The sequence below is a fragment of the Tupaia chinensis genome, unplaced genomic scaffold, assembly GCF_000334495.1.
Source record: "Tupaia chinensis unplaced genomic scaffold, TupChi_1.0 Scaffold000197_1, whole genome shotgun sequence".
In the NCBI taxonomy this organism is placed as follows: domain Eukaryota; kingdom Metazoa; phylum Chordata; class Mammalia; order Scandentia; family Tupaiidae; genus Tupaia; species Tupaia belangeri.
Window position 1 is genome coordinate 6,909,740 of NW_006159672.1, and position 12,987 is coordinate 6,922,726.

At 48.7% G+C, this 12,987-nt stretch overlaps 1 long non-coding RNA gene across 1 annotated transcript in view; it reads left to right on the forward strand.

The window, feature by feature from the left end:
• LOC102486134 (uncharacterized) overlaps positions 1-12,310 on the forward strand; it is a 51,424-nt gene extending 39,114 nt beyond the window's left edge. The window contains exon 3 of the long non-coding RNA XR_334320.1: positions 12,184-12,310. This is a non-coding gene — a long non-coding RNA (uncharacterized LOC102486134). The remainder of the gene's footprint in view (positions 1-12,183) is intronic.
• The last annotated feature ends 677 nt before the right edge of the window (positions 12,311-12,987 follow it).

Consider the following 12,987-nt stretch of genomic DNA (forward strand, 5'->3'; position numbering starts at 1 on the left):
GCGCTGGGCGCCATCCTTAAAGGAAAAAGCTTTAAAAAAAAAAAAAAAAAAAACAGGGCAGGGGTTGGTAGGGGTGAGGCCCTCCTGGCCCCTCTTCCTGGAGCATGTCTGAGATACCTGGATCTTCTCTGGAGCTTGGATTTGAAGGACTCTTGAGTGTATAGTGATAGAATTTCCAATGGTCATGCAGAGCCCAGGGGCTTGAAGCCAGCCTAAGGCTAGGAACTCAGCAGAGGCAGCTGAGGGCAGCCTACCTGAGTGGCCAGGAGTCTTAGGGCAATTTTGTCCTCCTCCTGCCCCCTCCCTAGTCCTGTACCCTCACTAGCCTCTTGGCTGTGATCAACCCTCCCACTAGTCCTAGAGCACCTGGAAATGCATAGGTGGTATCCTCATCTCTCACCTTCCAGACCCCAGGACCCTCACTGAGCACTCATCTGCTCACTGCTATGCAGGCAGAGATCCAATATTCCTCGATTTTCTAAAGTCTCAGTTCTGTCAAACAAATGCAACTACCACAGTGTGCAAGGGGATGAACTTGTGTGATGACACTACATATGTGAGAAAGATAATATTGTGTGTGTGTGTGTGTGTGTGTGTTATTTCCTCCCTTCACTTAGGCATTGGGTTGTCTGCCTCCCCCTAAAAGGAGAGCCTGGGGCAAAGGCCCTGTGCTGCCTCAATGTTAAGTCACATAGTTTCAAAAGACCAGCACCGGGTGGGTGTGGGAGGCTGGAGAGAGCTGTCCATCACCAAATATGCCTGACTCTCTGTCTACCCTATGGCCTCCTTCAAGAATTCCTGTATGGCACTCCAGTGCATACTGATCATCTTTAGCATTTATAATATCTGCTGGACCTCCCAAAAGCAAGAGCAATTGGACATATCCTACCCCAACCCAAGTGAGACCATACGTGATTCTCATAGGCAGGGCAGATGATACCCAGGAGTGACCTGGCAGCACTGGCTCATTCTTGGAAAACAAGCTGTTGAACGTCCCCTGAGATCTGGTCTTCTGACCCTCCCTGCTGAATGGGACATGTAACCTGCTCCTGGGTCCCTTTCTCTCCTTCTCTGTGTACCCAAATCAGGAACTGGTTATAGTCCAGTTGGGTCCCCATGGGTAACCTCTTCCCTGCTTTGGGGGTTGGTTGGAAAAGTCAAAGGCACTCAGGGTACATCTGCATGCCAGGTTCTGTCACAAGCCTGTCCCAGCATGTGGAGCTCTGGCGTGTACAGCCTCTACTCACACAGGGCCTGAGGAGGCATATTCTCAGGCCTAACTCAGGCCACAGCCACAACCAACAGCCAGAGCATAGACCTCAGAAAGGCCTGGGGGCAAAGGAGTCTGTTGCTTCAGCCCTGTTCTCTCTCATGATTTTAGCTCTCTGTCCTGAGCACCTGTCACAGAGTCTGCTGAATGGTGACCCTACAGAACCTGAGTCCCCAGCACCCTTCAGGCAGGGCTATGCATGGCCAACTGCTTTGAGCTTTCCCAGCATGCCCTGAGCACTTGAAGAGACAGAACACCGCCCACTGCTCTGCAAGGCCACCTCTGGGAACCAATTCATGGAACAGCATTTATTAAAATGTGGAGAAATTTGGATTCTTTTCCAGATGCCAGAAGCCATTTACATTATGCCACAAATTAATTCAAAGAAAGATACATACATTATTTATGCTCTTTAGTGAATAAAAAGGTATGCAAAGCCATCAATTTTTAAATCACAGTACTTCATTACATGCATGTCCTATTTTTTAAAGCTTATTTATTTATTTTTCCATGAGAGAGAGAGGGACACCCCAACAGGGTCCTCACACTGTGATCCACCCCCAGGCTTAGCCAGCCCGAATCATGGGCACAGGTACACATGCCTGACATGCCTGGGGCAGTCCCAGGAAATGAACCTCGGACCTTCCCCTGTGGGTCCACTTGCATTATCACTGCACCACAACCTGGCCCCTGAGTCCTATTTTGTAACCTCCACTTTCTCCAAACAAACTTAGCTTGAACGCTTTCCCTTGTTCCATGAGTGAACGTACAGGATAAATGACTCATTTCTGCGTGACAGAAGTGGCACCTGTTGTGAGCTCTGAACCACAGCCTTCTCAGACTTCTTCCCACTCCTGGTGACCCGCAACTGGTGTTGTGCTGCCTGGCTCCTTCTGCTCTGTGCTGGGTCATGTGGGTGCTTGCAGTGATGAAATAGGGTGTCTTCTGAGGGCTCACATGCACTTATCCTAGCTGTTGGGGGTGAGTCCAGGGCTGGATATTCTCTCCAGAGAGCAAGGGATACAAAGAATAAATGCCACTGTGCAGAGCACAGGTGAGGCTTGATTTCCTGAGTCCTCATCAGACCTAAAACCAGAATCCAGGATGTTCTGACAAAGTGGACACCCTGGTGGGTAACACTGTCTGAGTATACCCTCCCCTGTAATGTAGCTTGCAATCACTGTGAGGAGAGGGCTGTTGGGTGGAAAGGCTGTCAGAGAAGGTGCCAGCCCTTATTCATGCTGTGGTCAGTCTGAGGTCAATGATGCTGCCTGCCAGATTTATGGCCACACTGTTCATTCTGGATAAAGTCAGATACTGAGTGTTCACGCTTGACTTCTGTGGGGCTCCTGGGTTAATTGATGCTCACTGTATCTCTTTGTCTTGACACCGTTTAATCTCTCTGGTCACAAAGAAGTCAGCTGACCATGGGATCTTTGTATTTTCATGCCCATTTCTACCCTGGGAAACATGAAGGGAGTGTTTAGGAGTAGACAGAATGGAGAAGTGGAAGGACCAAACAAGAGCCAAGTGCTTTGTAAATGCTCTTCGTTTGGTAGAGCTATCTGGTGCTCATGGCAGCCCTAGGTCTGTCAGCCCACTGTGTAACCATTACTCATCGATGACTCAGGGGCTGCATTAAGAAACAGTTCCAGGGAGACGTGCAAGCATGCTCCGCAACTCAAGGAGCTTGGGAAGTCCAGCTGCTGGGTGAATCACTGGCCAGTCCTGATACACTCTGTGGCTTCCTACCTTACCAGATATTTTTAGATGTAAGATGTTGTCTAAAAAGAGACAAGAACAAAGTTGGAGGACTCACACTATCTGATTTCAAGGCTTACTATAAAGCTATAGTAATCAAGACTGTGGCATTCACAAAAGAATAGAGTGACTGAATAGAATAGAGAACCCAGAAATAGGCCCTGCAAAAATATAGTCACTTATTTTGATACAGAAACAGACAATTCAGTGGACAAAGGATAGGCTTTTCAACAAATGCTGCTGGAACAACTGCATGTCCACATGCAAAAAAAAAAAAAAATCTAGGCACAGATCTTACATGGGACTGGGGACAGGGGTGAGGGAGATCATTTAATAGATCCTCCAGGTCCCATGGTACTGTGTGCTTAGTACGGTTTCCTCCACTGGTTGCTGGTCCTCTACAAGCCTCTACTTGTGGCCTTGGACAATTCTGTGTCATCATGTTGAACCTTTCCTGTGAAGGCCAGATAAACCACAGCACTGGGACACAGCACTGGCAGAGCATGGTCAGGTACCAGCGTGACCCAGACCTACCTGGAACAGAAAGGGGGCAAACATCCAGGGTCAAGCCATCCTGTCAAGGGGCTGATTTTTTTTAATCTGAATAGAATAGCTTGCCACATCTGCAATTCTGGAGGAACAATGCTGTGTGTCTCTTTGTCTATCCGAAGGATTTCTTAGTGGGTTTGGATGTAAAAATCATCAGACAACAATCTCAAATATTGGGCCATGTGTGACCAATTGTCCCCTAAGAATCCTGCTTCTTTGTTGTGGTGGAGGTTCTTGCTGCAGACAGGCAAAATCACAACAGAGGAAATTATAACATAAAATGAAATCACTATTATTATTCATCTGAAGTCAAATGGGGTGAGTCTTCAAAGAGAATAAAAACAAATTACGAGTGAAGAGCTACCTAAGAAAATGTGTGGTATGTTCTGGAAAATGACAGCCCTCTGATTATTTCTCACTTCCCCTCAGTGCGCGCCTAGCACATCACTGGCAGCTCAGCAGACAAGGCTGAGAGGCAGTCCCTTGCCTGAGGGCTAAGCGGTTTCCATGACATGTCCCGGCTTCAAATTCATTTTTTCAAAGCAAAGCCCTCATTTTTGCATATGGACATGCTCACTATGTTCCTTTTCTTGTTCATGTAAGTGCTCAACTGTCTATTTTTTCTTTCAAATAAAAAGCAATCTCAAGCATGGGTTTTCTCCTCTGACACGAAAAACATGAATGTTAAGATTTTGTATCTCATTTCCAGACAGACTCCTGTGGCAGTGTAGAGGGAGCTCTGCCCTGAGGGTAACATACTCGGGGGTCCCTTCAGCCCTCCCAGGGCATCACGGTCTTTGAGCCCCACTGCTGCTTTGACTGGTGCAGAAAAGTCTTGCAGGTTTATAGGCAGCTCCGTCTGCCTCTTGTCTCTCTCAGGCAGACACTTTAAGGCAAAGATTGTGCTTTCCATTCTGGATGGTGTCTGCTGGTCCCAGCAGTAACTTTCCCTTCTGACATGCTTGGGATGTGGGAAGGTGTCCTCTGCTCTATTTCCCGCTTAATGACCCTTCCCCCACGACTGAACCCCAGTGGGAGATTCGCCTAGGGATGCACCCCACCTTTTGCTCTGTTCATCCTCCCCATGAAACACATGCTGGCTAGGACCATGAGGAGAGAGCTTATAAGACAGCCAGTCCATGGCCGAGAATGAACTCAGCCTTTGCTGGGTGACCAGCTTTTGAGCAAGGTCTTCTCTGTGCTGATAGACATATTGGGAGGTCTGTGTGGGCACAGAGCTTCCTTCTGGATGCTGAAGGACATCCAGCCAAACAGGATCACAGACTGGGCAGTTTAATAGTAGGAATGTGTTGCCTCCCGGTTCTGGAGGCTGAAAGTCCAAGATCAGGGCGCTGGCAGCTTGGTTTCTTACCGGGCTGTGAGGGAGGAATCTGCTCCAGGCATATCTCTTAAGCCGATGGTGGGCACCCTCAAGTTCCCATGGTATTCCCTCTGTGTGCATGGCTGTGTCCAAATCCCCTTTTTAGAAGGACATTAGACATATCGAATAATCCCCACCCTAATGACCTCACTTTAACTTGATTGCCTCTCTAATGACCTTATCTCCATGTACTGGAGGTTAAGATTCCAGCATATGAATTTCGCAGGACACATTTCAGTCAACAACAAGACTCAAGTTCACTGAACTCATCTCCAAGCCACCTACTGTGGAGAGTGAGCACAGGATGTGGCAGCCTGCCCCAGGCCCAGTGAGGACTTCCTGTGACAGAGACTCTCAGGGGCTACTTCAGGAATCTTCCACATCCTCCTGGGATCAGCAGTTAGCATAATGGCTATGTCGCTGGACTCCCATGTAGTTGACCGCGGTTCGAGTTCTGGACCCGGTGGCTTAAACTCACACCTGGCATGTGTGCGTGCGTGTCCAAGATCCCAAGAGGAGAATGGAGGAGAAGGGATTGCGGCATGGCCATCCCCCCTGGCGGGGGGTGATTGCTCGCTTTCTGTCTCTCTGTCTTCCTGACAAGTGCATGCGCCCTATAGCAAAAACCTCTCCAAAAAAAAAAAAAAAGAGAATCTTCCACATCCTCCTTAGCCTGCTGTGCGGGACTTTGTACTGCTACTTTACTCATAGGTGACTTTCCTTTCCATTCTAGGCTTCTCAGAGTGTGTGTTCTGAGATGAGATTGTGCTTTCCAGCTATTAAGGAGCAAGACTCCATGAGGTTCCAAGGACGTTTCTATCTAACAGGTGGTGACCAGCTCCAGCCTCCTCTGTGAGCTCCTAGGAGGTTAGGGTGGGGCAGATAGTTCGGCCTGGTTGATTGTGCTGATACGCTTGAGAGCCCAGCAGGGCAGGTCTAGTGGCTGCTGAGCCCTAACCTTGACCCTCTCCTGGTCCTTGTGACCCCGTACAGCCCCAGACTAGAGATGAGTGGGCCTGACTGATATGGTGCTGCTGCCACTGCTTCCACCCACCCATGTACTGGCACCACCTAGAGCCCATGACTGATCTTTCCAGGAGGCTCCATGCGCTCCAGTCAGCTTTGTTTTTCATCTCTGTCTCAGAATGACCCTCACCCCACCATAAAGGCTCTTTGGATATGAGAGTACAGCTGGACTCCTGACCACTCGACTCTGAGTGTAGAGTGTGGAGAACAGTGAAGTTGGTGCTCTTGGCTGGAAGTCAGGGCCCCAGAGCACAGTGAGATTCACTAAGCTTCCTGTGCAGGCCCAGACAGAATGCAACCCTCCTGCACAAGTTCCCTCCATCCCTGATGGACCATCCGGGACCCAGATGTCCTGGGAGGTGTGAAGACAAGACTGGGTAGAGACTGATGTTTGGGGCCAGGCCAGTCTCTGCTCTCATCCAAGGACCAGATTGTGAAAAGTGCCTCTCCTATTTGGGGAATCACTTGCGAGCAGAGGAAGATTCCGTGATATTCATACGATGTCTAATTTAGGGAGGAAAATGTGATTTGTTATGTTTTTATATATTATTAATGGATGTAGCAAGATTAAAAAGCTAAGAGAAAAGAAAGAGATTGATCATAGGGTTCCCTCTTAGCTAAGCTGGTGCTTCTGTGCATTGAGCTGACATCTGTAGCCAGTAGTCGGAGCTGTCATTGGAGGGATGTGAGGTCAATGATGGCCTATGTCAGAGCCGGCATCAAGCGAGAGCTGCGTGTCCAGCCCTGGAGTGGCCATGAAGAGTTCACCACTCAGCAGAACATTGGGACTCTTCTGACTGCTATTTATAAGATCCCAATGCATTTATTTTCATTGTGAAATTGATTTAATGCTGAATATGTTGGTTTTCAGAATAAAATAAATGGTTCAGATTATTATCAAAACTTTTCATAAAGTTCTTTAAAAGTCTAAAGGCACAATGTGATGATGGAGGCATTTTCTGTAAAATTCCAGAGAGGGGCCTGGGTGAGTTAACTTTACATTGGCTCACTCTGTCTGCAGTTTATAAATGTTTTCCTATTCATGCACTTATCTCCCCAATTTCATATATATCTGGGGGTTCTGGTTCTCTCACTGGAGATTCTAAGGCAGGAATGTTTTTGCACAGAGGTCTCTGAGGCCAATCCTTGCTGTCCCAGAGCTAACTGTTAGGCTATGTTCGTGGAAGAAAACTTAAAATGCTTCCTGGAATGAAGAGTACGGGAACGAGTTTGCGTCTAAAGCCAGGATGATCAAAACCCTTGATCTTCACAGGCAGTGGGTAGTTTTTAAAAATCTTTAGTCACATTGGTAAGAAAACCACAACAGCCCCTCCTCCAGAGGGAAATATGAAATTTGGGGCAGATGTGAAAAACCAGCAAACTGAGATGGATCTCATTAGATACCACAAACAGTGGGGAAGGTACATGTAGCTGGAATGATGCTTAATAGAAACATGATCGAGATCCAGCCTCCTTATCACAGGCGCCCAAAGAAAGCCAGCGTTGGGATGGAGGCCACAGTGCAATCTCTCTGTGAAGAGCTTGACTCAGGAAATGCATATCTCATGCCAACCCTCTCTCTCAAGGGGCTATAAAATGTCATAAATGTCTTGGTTTTGCAGAGTCAGCTTGAGGGAAGCAGAGAAGCTCCTGCCTCAGCCATAGACTGTCCCATCAGGGAAGAGTTGCCCCTGACATCTTGAGACTCTCTAGCAGACAGTGAAGGCCAGGGGTGCCAAGGCTGTGAATTAGCCCCTCCCCTGAAAGGCTGACTCCTTCTGTGGCAAGCCAAGATGGCCCATACTCTCATGACCCCAGCCTCTGCCTGTCTCTCCTCAAACTCAAGCCTCCTGTGGCCCTGCAGCAGGTGAAGGCTGTTCACACACTGGTTGTCCACCAAAGCAAACCCAGAGATCTTCAGGGTCCTTTCCATATGCAAACACAACCTCTTCAAAGAGAACTGTCCTGAGAGCATGGCCAGATTCCATGCGCTCAAAGATCATTGGGGATAGCATGACACTTCCAACAACTGGCTCCTAATGGGTGTGTGGTGATGTTGGGGCATCATGGGAGTTTACCACACATGTGTGTATTGGGCAGGGGTACAACTTGCACAAGGAGGCAGATATTGTCCTCCATCTGGGTCTCTTTGAGGAACATGGGCAGACTACAGAGGTGCATTGGTTTCCTGTGGCTACCATAACAAATTGCCACAAAACTGTGGTTTGAAACAAAGAAATTCATTCTCTCACAGTTCCAGAGCCCAAAAAACCTAGCTCAAAGTGTCAGATGAGCCCTGCTCCCTCCATAGACCCTAGGGGAAGATCAGGTTTTTTTGCCTTGTTCAGCTCCTAGTGTGCCCAGGTGTTCCTTGACTTGTGGCTGAATTGAAATAATCTCTACTTTCGTCTTCCATGGCCGTCTTGTCCATTCATTTGATTGATGCTCACCATCCTAATCCTGCACCCAGTCAGCCTCTCACTCTGGGTGGCTGAGGTAGTCACTCACCTTTGCTACTGGCAGCTGGTCAGACCTGAAATCCCTGGGGCCAAGTGGAGACTACAGGACCATGGGCACCTGGAAGGAGAGGCAGCCAGTTATGGAGGCAAGCTGAATGGCCACTCACAGTCCTGGATGGTCTGATATGGGTGGGCCCCTATGCCTCTTCCCCTCTAGAAGCTACTGTGACTATACAGTGCAGTTGACCTGTCTCTGCTAGTACAGCTGTCCTTGGGCTGGTCCTGGATCTAGTCTCTCCTTGCTGGGTCACTGCCTCAGAGGGACAGAACCAAAGGTGAGTGTCACAGTATTCGAGGCTCTGGGTGAGGAAAATGGTCATAACCAATTCCTGCTCCCTATGACCTGAGTCTGAACCCTGAGTACAAATTGTGCAACTCTTACCCACAGATGTAAGACCTCAAGTACAGGTGGAACAGTCTAGCTAGTGCTTTTGAACATCACCTTTCTCAGGTGAAAGGGGGAGGCAGGCAACTAAATGTGGGTGTGACTGGGGACCATCCCCTACCCTGCCTTCCCCCCCAAAAAAATTATCAACAGAATCATTCCACCAAAATATGCTTCTAAAAGTCAAATGGCAAGAAAGGGGAATGGTTTGTGGTGGGCTGGGCTGTGACTAGGGTGTGAGGTTGTGAATTAGCCTCTACATGCTGGCCAACTCCTCACATGGCATTCTGTTAACCCAACATCACTCTGCACTCAGATGCCAGTGTGGGGGCCACACCAAGAAGGTGGCATGCAGCATGGGAGGAGAAACTCCTTCAAGCTTCAGGTTAATATTGATCTGTTCCTGCTAAACCTCTTGACTGCTTTCTAGACTTTTCATTTAAAACAGTCCATGTAGATTTTACATTAGATGCATCATGGGGAATTTTTTCTTAAGCAAGCTTTTTGCAGGCAGGTTAAAAATCAAACACTATTTACCCCACCATTTACAGTGCATTGGAAAATAGATAGGTTTACTCAGAGTTGCCATTTGTCACTTCGAGGCAGTGGGATGAAGAAGGGCTTTGAGAAACAGGATTTTAATCTTTTAGAAACAGGAAATGGTATTTTTGAGCACACTCAGATTCATGTCTAGGATAAAGATGGAATTTGTCCCATTCTTAAATCACTATGGAAAGAGCGTTTTTTTGAAGTGTCCAATTAAGAATATGTATAATTCTACATGTTGACATGTAAAATATGTGTTCCCATTTGACAGTGGTGCCCGGGGCAGTAGGCATGTAAAATCCATTCTCTCTGTAGTGACAGGCTACTGATTAGACAAGACAGCTGGGTGGCGGCTGAAGGCTGGATTCCCCGAGGTGAAGAGCTGAGGAGCCCTTTTTCAGACATGCATAAATTTGTCTTTCGGGTTTTATTTGAGCCAGCCAAGAACTGAACGTCTGGGCTTGTGCTTGACCTTCTGCCTTTTCAGGCGGGGCCATAGCTGGGTAACGGACATGGCAAGCAGCCAGTCCTCATGGATACTGCATGTCCAGTGGCCACTTTAATTGTCTGAACAGTGACATCAGTGCAGAGACAGCAGGGCAAGGGCAGACACCACAGGCATGCTGCCACTGAGCACTCCAGCAGGAGAAATACCACTTCACAGGGAAAGGCATCTGGTGCTCACATCTGCGATGGTCAGAAAGAAGAGCAGCCTCCACCCAGCCAGGTGTAGGTGGGGCATCCTCTCCCTACGCACGTGTATGCGCTACCCATGGGGTCACTGGTAGCACATATGTTGGAAGTGCTTGTGTTCTCTGACTTCCTGGGTCTCCTGGCGGGTGGACAACTGCTCTGGCCTGGGTGTGAGTGGGTGGTCAGTGGAGATGTGGTCAGATCAACTCTCCTACTGACTTGTTATAAGGCCTTGGCTAGGCAGGTCCCCATCTCTCTCTTGACTTCATGCCTCAGCCCATAGGACATAGCTCAGTCCTTTCCTTCTTTAACCCCCACAGGGCAGAAGCTCTGAGGAGTAGGAAGGGACTGGAGGGAGCAACCTGGTCTGTGACTATGGTGGTCATTCAAGGTGGCCAATGTCCTCTGTTCATTTCCTGCACACACACAGCAGTGCAAGGTGGGAGGCTGTCCTTTAGCAATAATAGAGTCTGTCCCATTACCTAAGGACTTTACTGGGCAGAACAGGCCCAAGCCTGAGCTCTCAGGACGGACAGACATAAATCAGGTGACTCTACCCATGGATGCAGTGCCTCAGAGTGACAGCAAGGTCTAAGGCATGGGGGCGGTGGGTGGGAGATGGAGTAGGATATGGATGCAGCAGGGGAGGGGAGGGGGTTCTGGACCCTATTCTGAATAGGCAATGTGCAAAGGGGTGTCATATGGGAAGGAAGGAGAATCAGTCATCCCATCCAAAGCCAAGGATAGGTTTGTGCCTCCTGCCTTCAGCCCAGTCTCCTAAATGCTCTGTGAAGTCCCTTAGTTCAGGGGCTTTCAGAGCAGGTCATCAAAAGAAGACCACTAGGAGGTAAACCCTCACTTTTATATGTAGTATAGGATCTTCTGGAGTGTCTGCCTTGTGGTAAATATTTACATGAAACTTGAGTCCTGTGAAGCTACTGTGATGTCTTTGCTTCCTGACTCCCTTTAGATGTGGCTTTTGCTCCCAATACAAGAGCCTGGCACATGAGGTCCATCACATAGGCTTGTGGGATTGGTCATGGAGGAGAATTCATCATGTCCTCATTGGTCAAAAAAAAAAGTTTAGCTTCTGAGTGCACATTCTGTAGCCTCCAGTGGACATTGTCCTCTATGGACAAGTGGAGTATTGTCCTTTACAACATGGAGGGCCAAAGAGAGCCATAGGCTTGAGGCTCCAGGACTGGCCATTAGTCAGTACTTATGCATCTGACTAAGCTCTCAAGTGGTCACTCACAGTGGTTACAGGGACTTGTTATGGTTCTTCTAGCTCATTCCACAAGTACAGTGAGGATCAAGTGTCTGCTGGACCTTCTAGAAGGTACCCAGGAGATCCTGAGACACACCCAGTTTGACCACAGTCCCCACAAGAGCCTTGAGAGCCCAGAAGAAGCCATAACCTCTCCCTCAGAAGAGGATGAGGCATCTACCCAGGAGTGAGGGGCAGGTCAAGGGCTCAGAGTGACCTTCCAAGGCTGACCCTGCATGGTGGAGGAGGCAGGTATATGTTATGAAATATCAGAAAGTTAACATCCCTGAGGATGTGGAGTAGACTTCATATCAAACAAAAGTAATGACCCAGAGCTGGTCTTGAGAAACCCAGGCTTTTTTACTTGATGCCCAATGAGTGGCTCCTGAACCCTACGAATGGAGTAAAGTTCATGAGGATGGCCAGTGCTTTACTTCTCAGCTGGCAACATCCTCCTGGCTTAGAAAATTCAGAAACTTGCAAATGAAGGGGCCCTGGCTAGAGAGGGTACAGTGCAAACTGAGCTCTGAGATCCCAGAGCTCAGCACTGGGTGACCACTAGGCAGCCGTCTCAATTCCTCTGGGCTCTGAGGGAACAGAGGGAGTTACCTGTCCTACTTGCCTTCCTGGTGCCCTGAACACCAGCCAGGACTCCTGGACTAAGAGTATAGGATGATGGAGTATCCCATACACCCTGATACAAGTAGTACAGACAACAGAAGTTTGCCTGTATGTGGAAACAAATGAGCCTAGCCCCTCAACCTACTTCCTTTCTTGCCTCCCCAGGCTCCCTCCCTCATACCTTCCTGCCACCTGACCCTTCAGTCCTCTCACCCCACCTCTGTGAGGGGACCCAGAGAGAAACAGCCTCTCCGTCGAAGCAACGTCTCTCCAGAGACCCCTGTCCCAGCTCATATTTCTGGTAAGCCAATAGCTGAACCTCGTGGTTTTCAGCCTGTGAGTATGACTCAGTACTACCTGCTCAGCCTACCCAGACATAGTGGCTGAGAGCAGGTAGGGGCCTGGGCTCAGTCCAGAATGAGTAGTGTGGCCTTGCCTAGCACTGCCATTATCTCTCTTCTTAGGGTGGGCTGTCATGGGCACTTCCTTTAAACTGGGAGGAGGAGAAGTCCAGCTGGGAGCTAGAGAATATACCTCCCACTCAACCTGGATAACTTCCTTTTAAATAGAGTCACAGAGCAGCACCCCCCTGCCCCAAGTCAGGGAAAGGCCAGAGACCCTTGCTCCTTGCTTCTCCCCATATTTGGGGCCCCTGCCCTTCAAATTTGGAAGGGAAGACCCCTAGTGAGACTTAGCTGGAGGAAACCCTTGTGCACAGGGTAGGGAGAAGCCGGACACTCTCCATGATTCTCCAAAGGGTTTTGGAGTAGCAGAGAAGGCAAAGGCATAGACACTTCTCTGAGTGGCACCAACCTCATTGGCTAACTCCCAGATCTTGTTAACATCTCACCACACTCTCACTTTCAGATGGCGCCTCAGATTCTCACAGTCCTTCTCCTTTTGGGAAGCACCTGGGACCCCACCAATTGGGCCTTTGTACCAGATGGATTTGTCAGCCAGAGACTACAT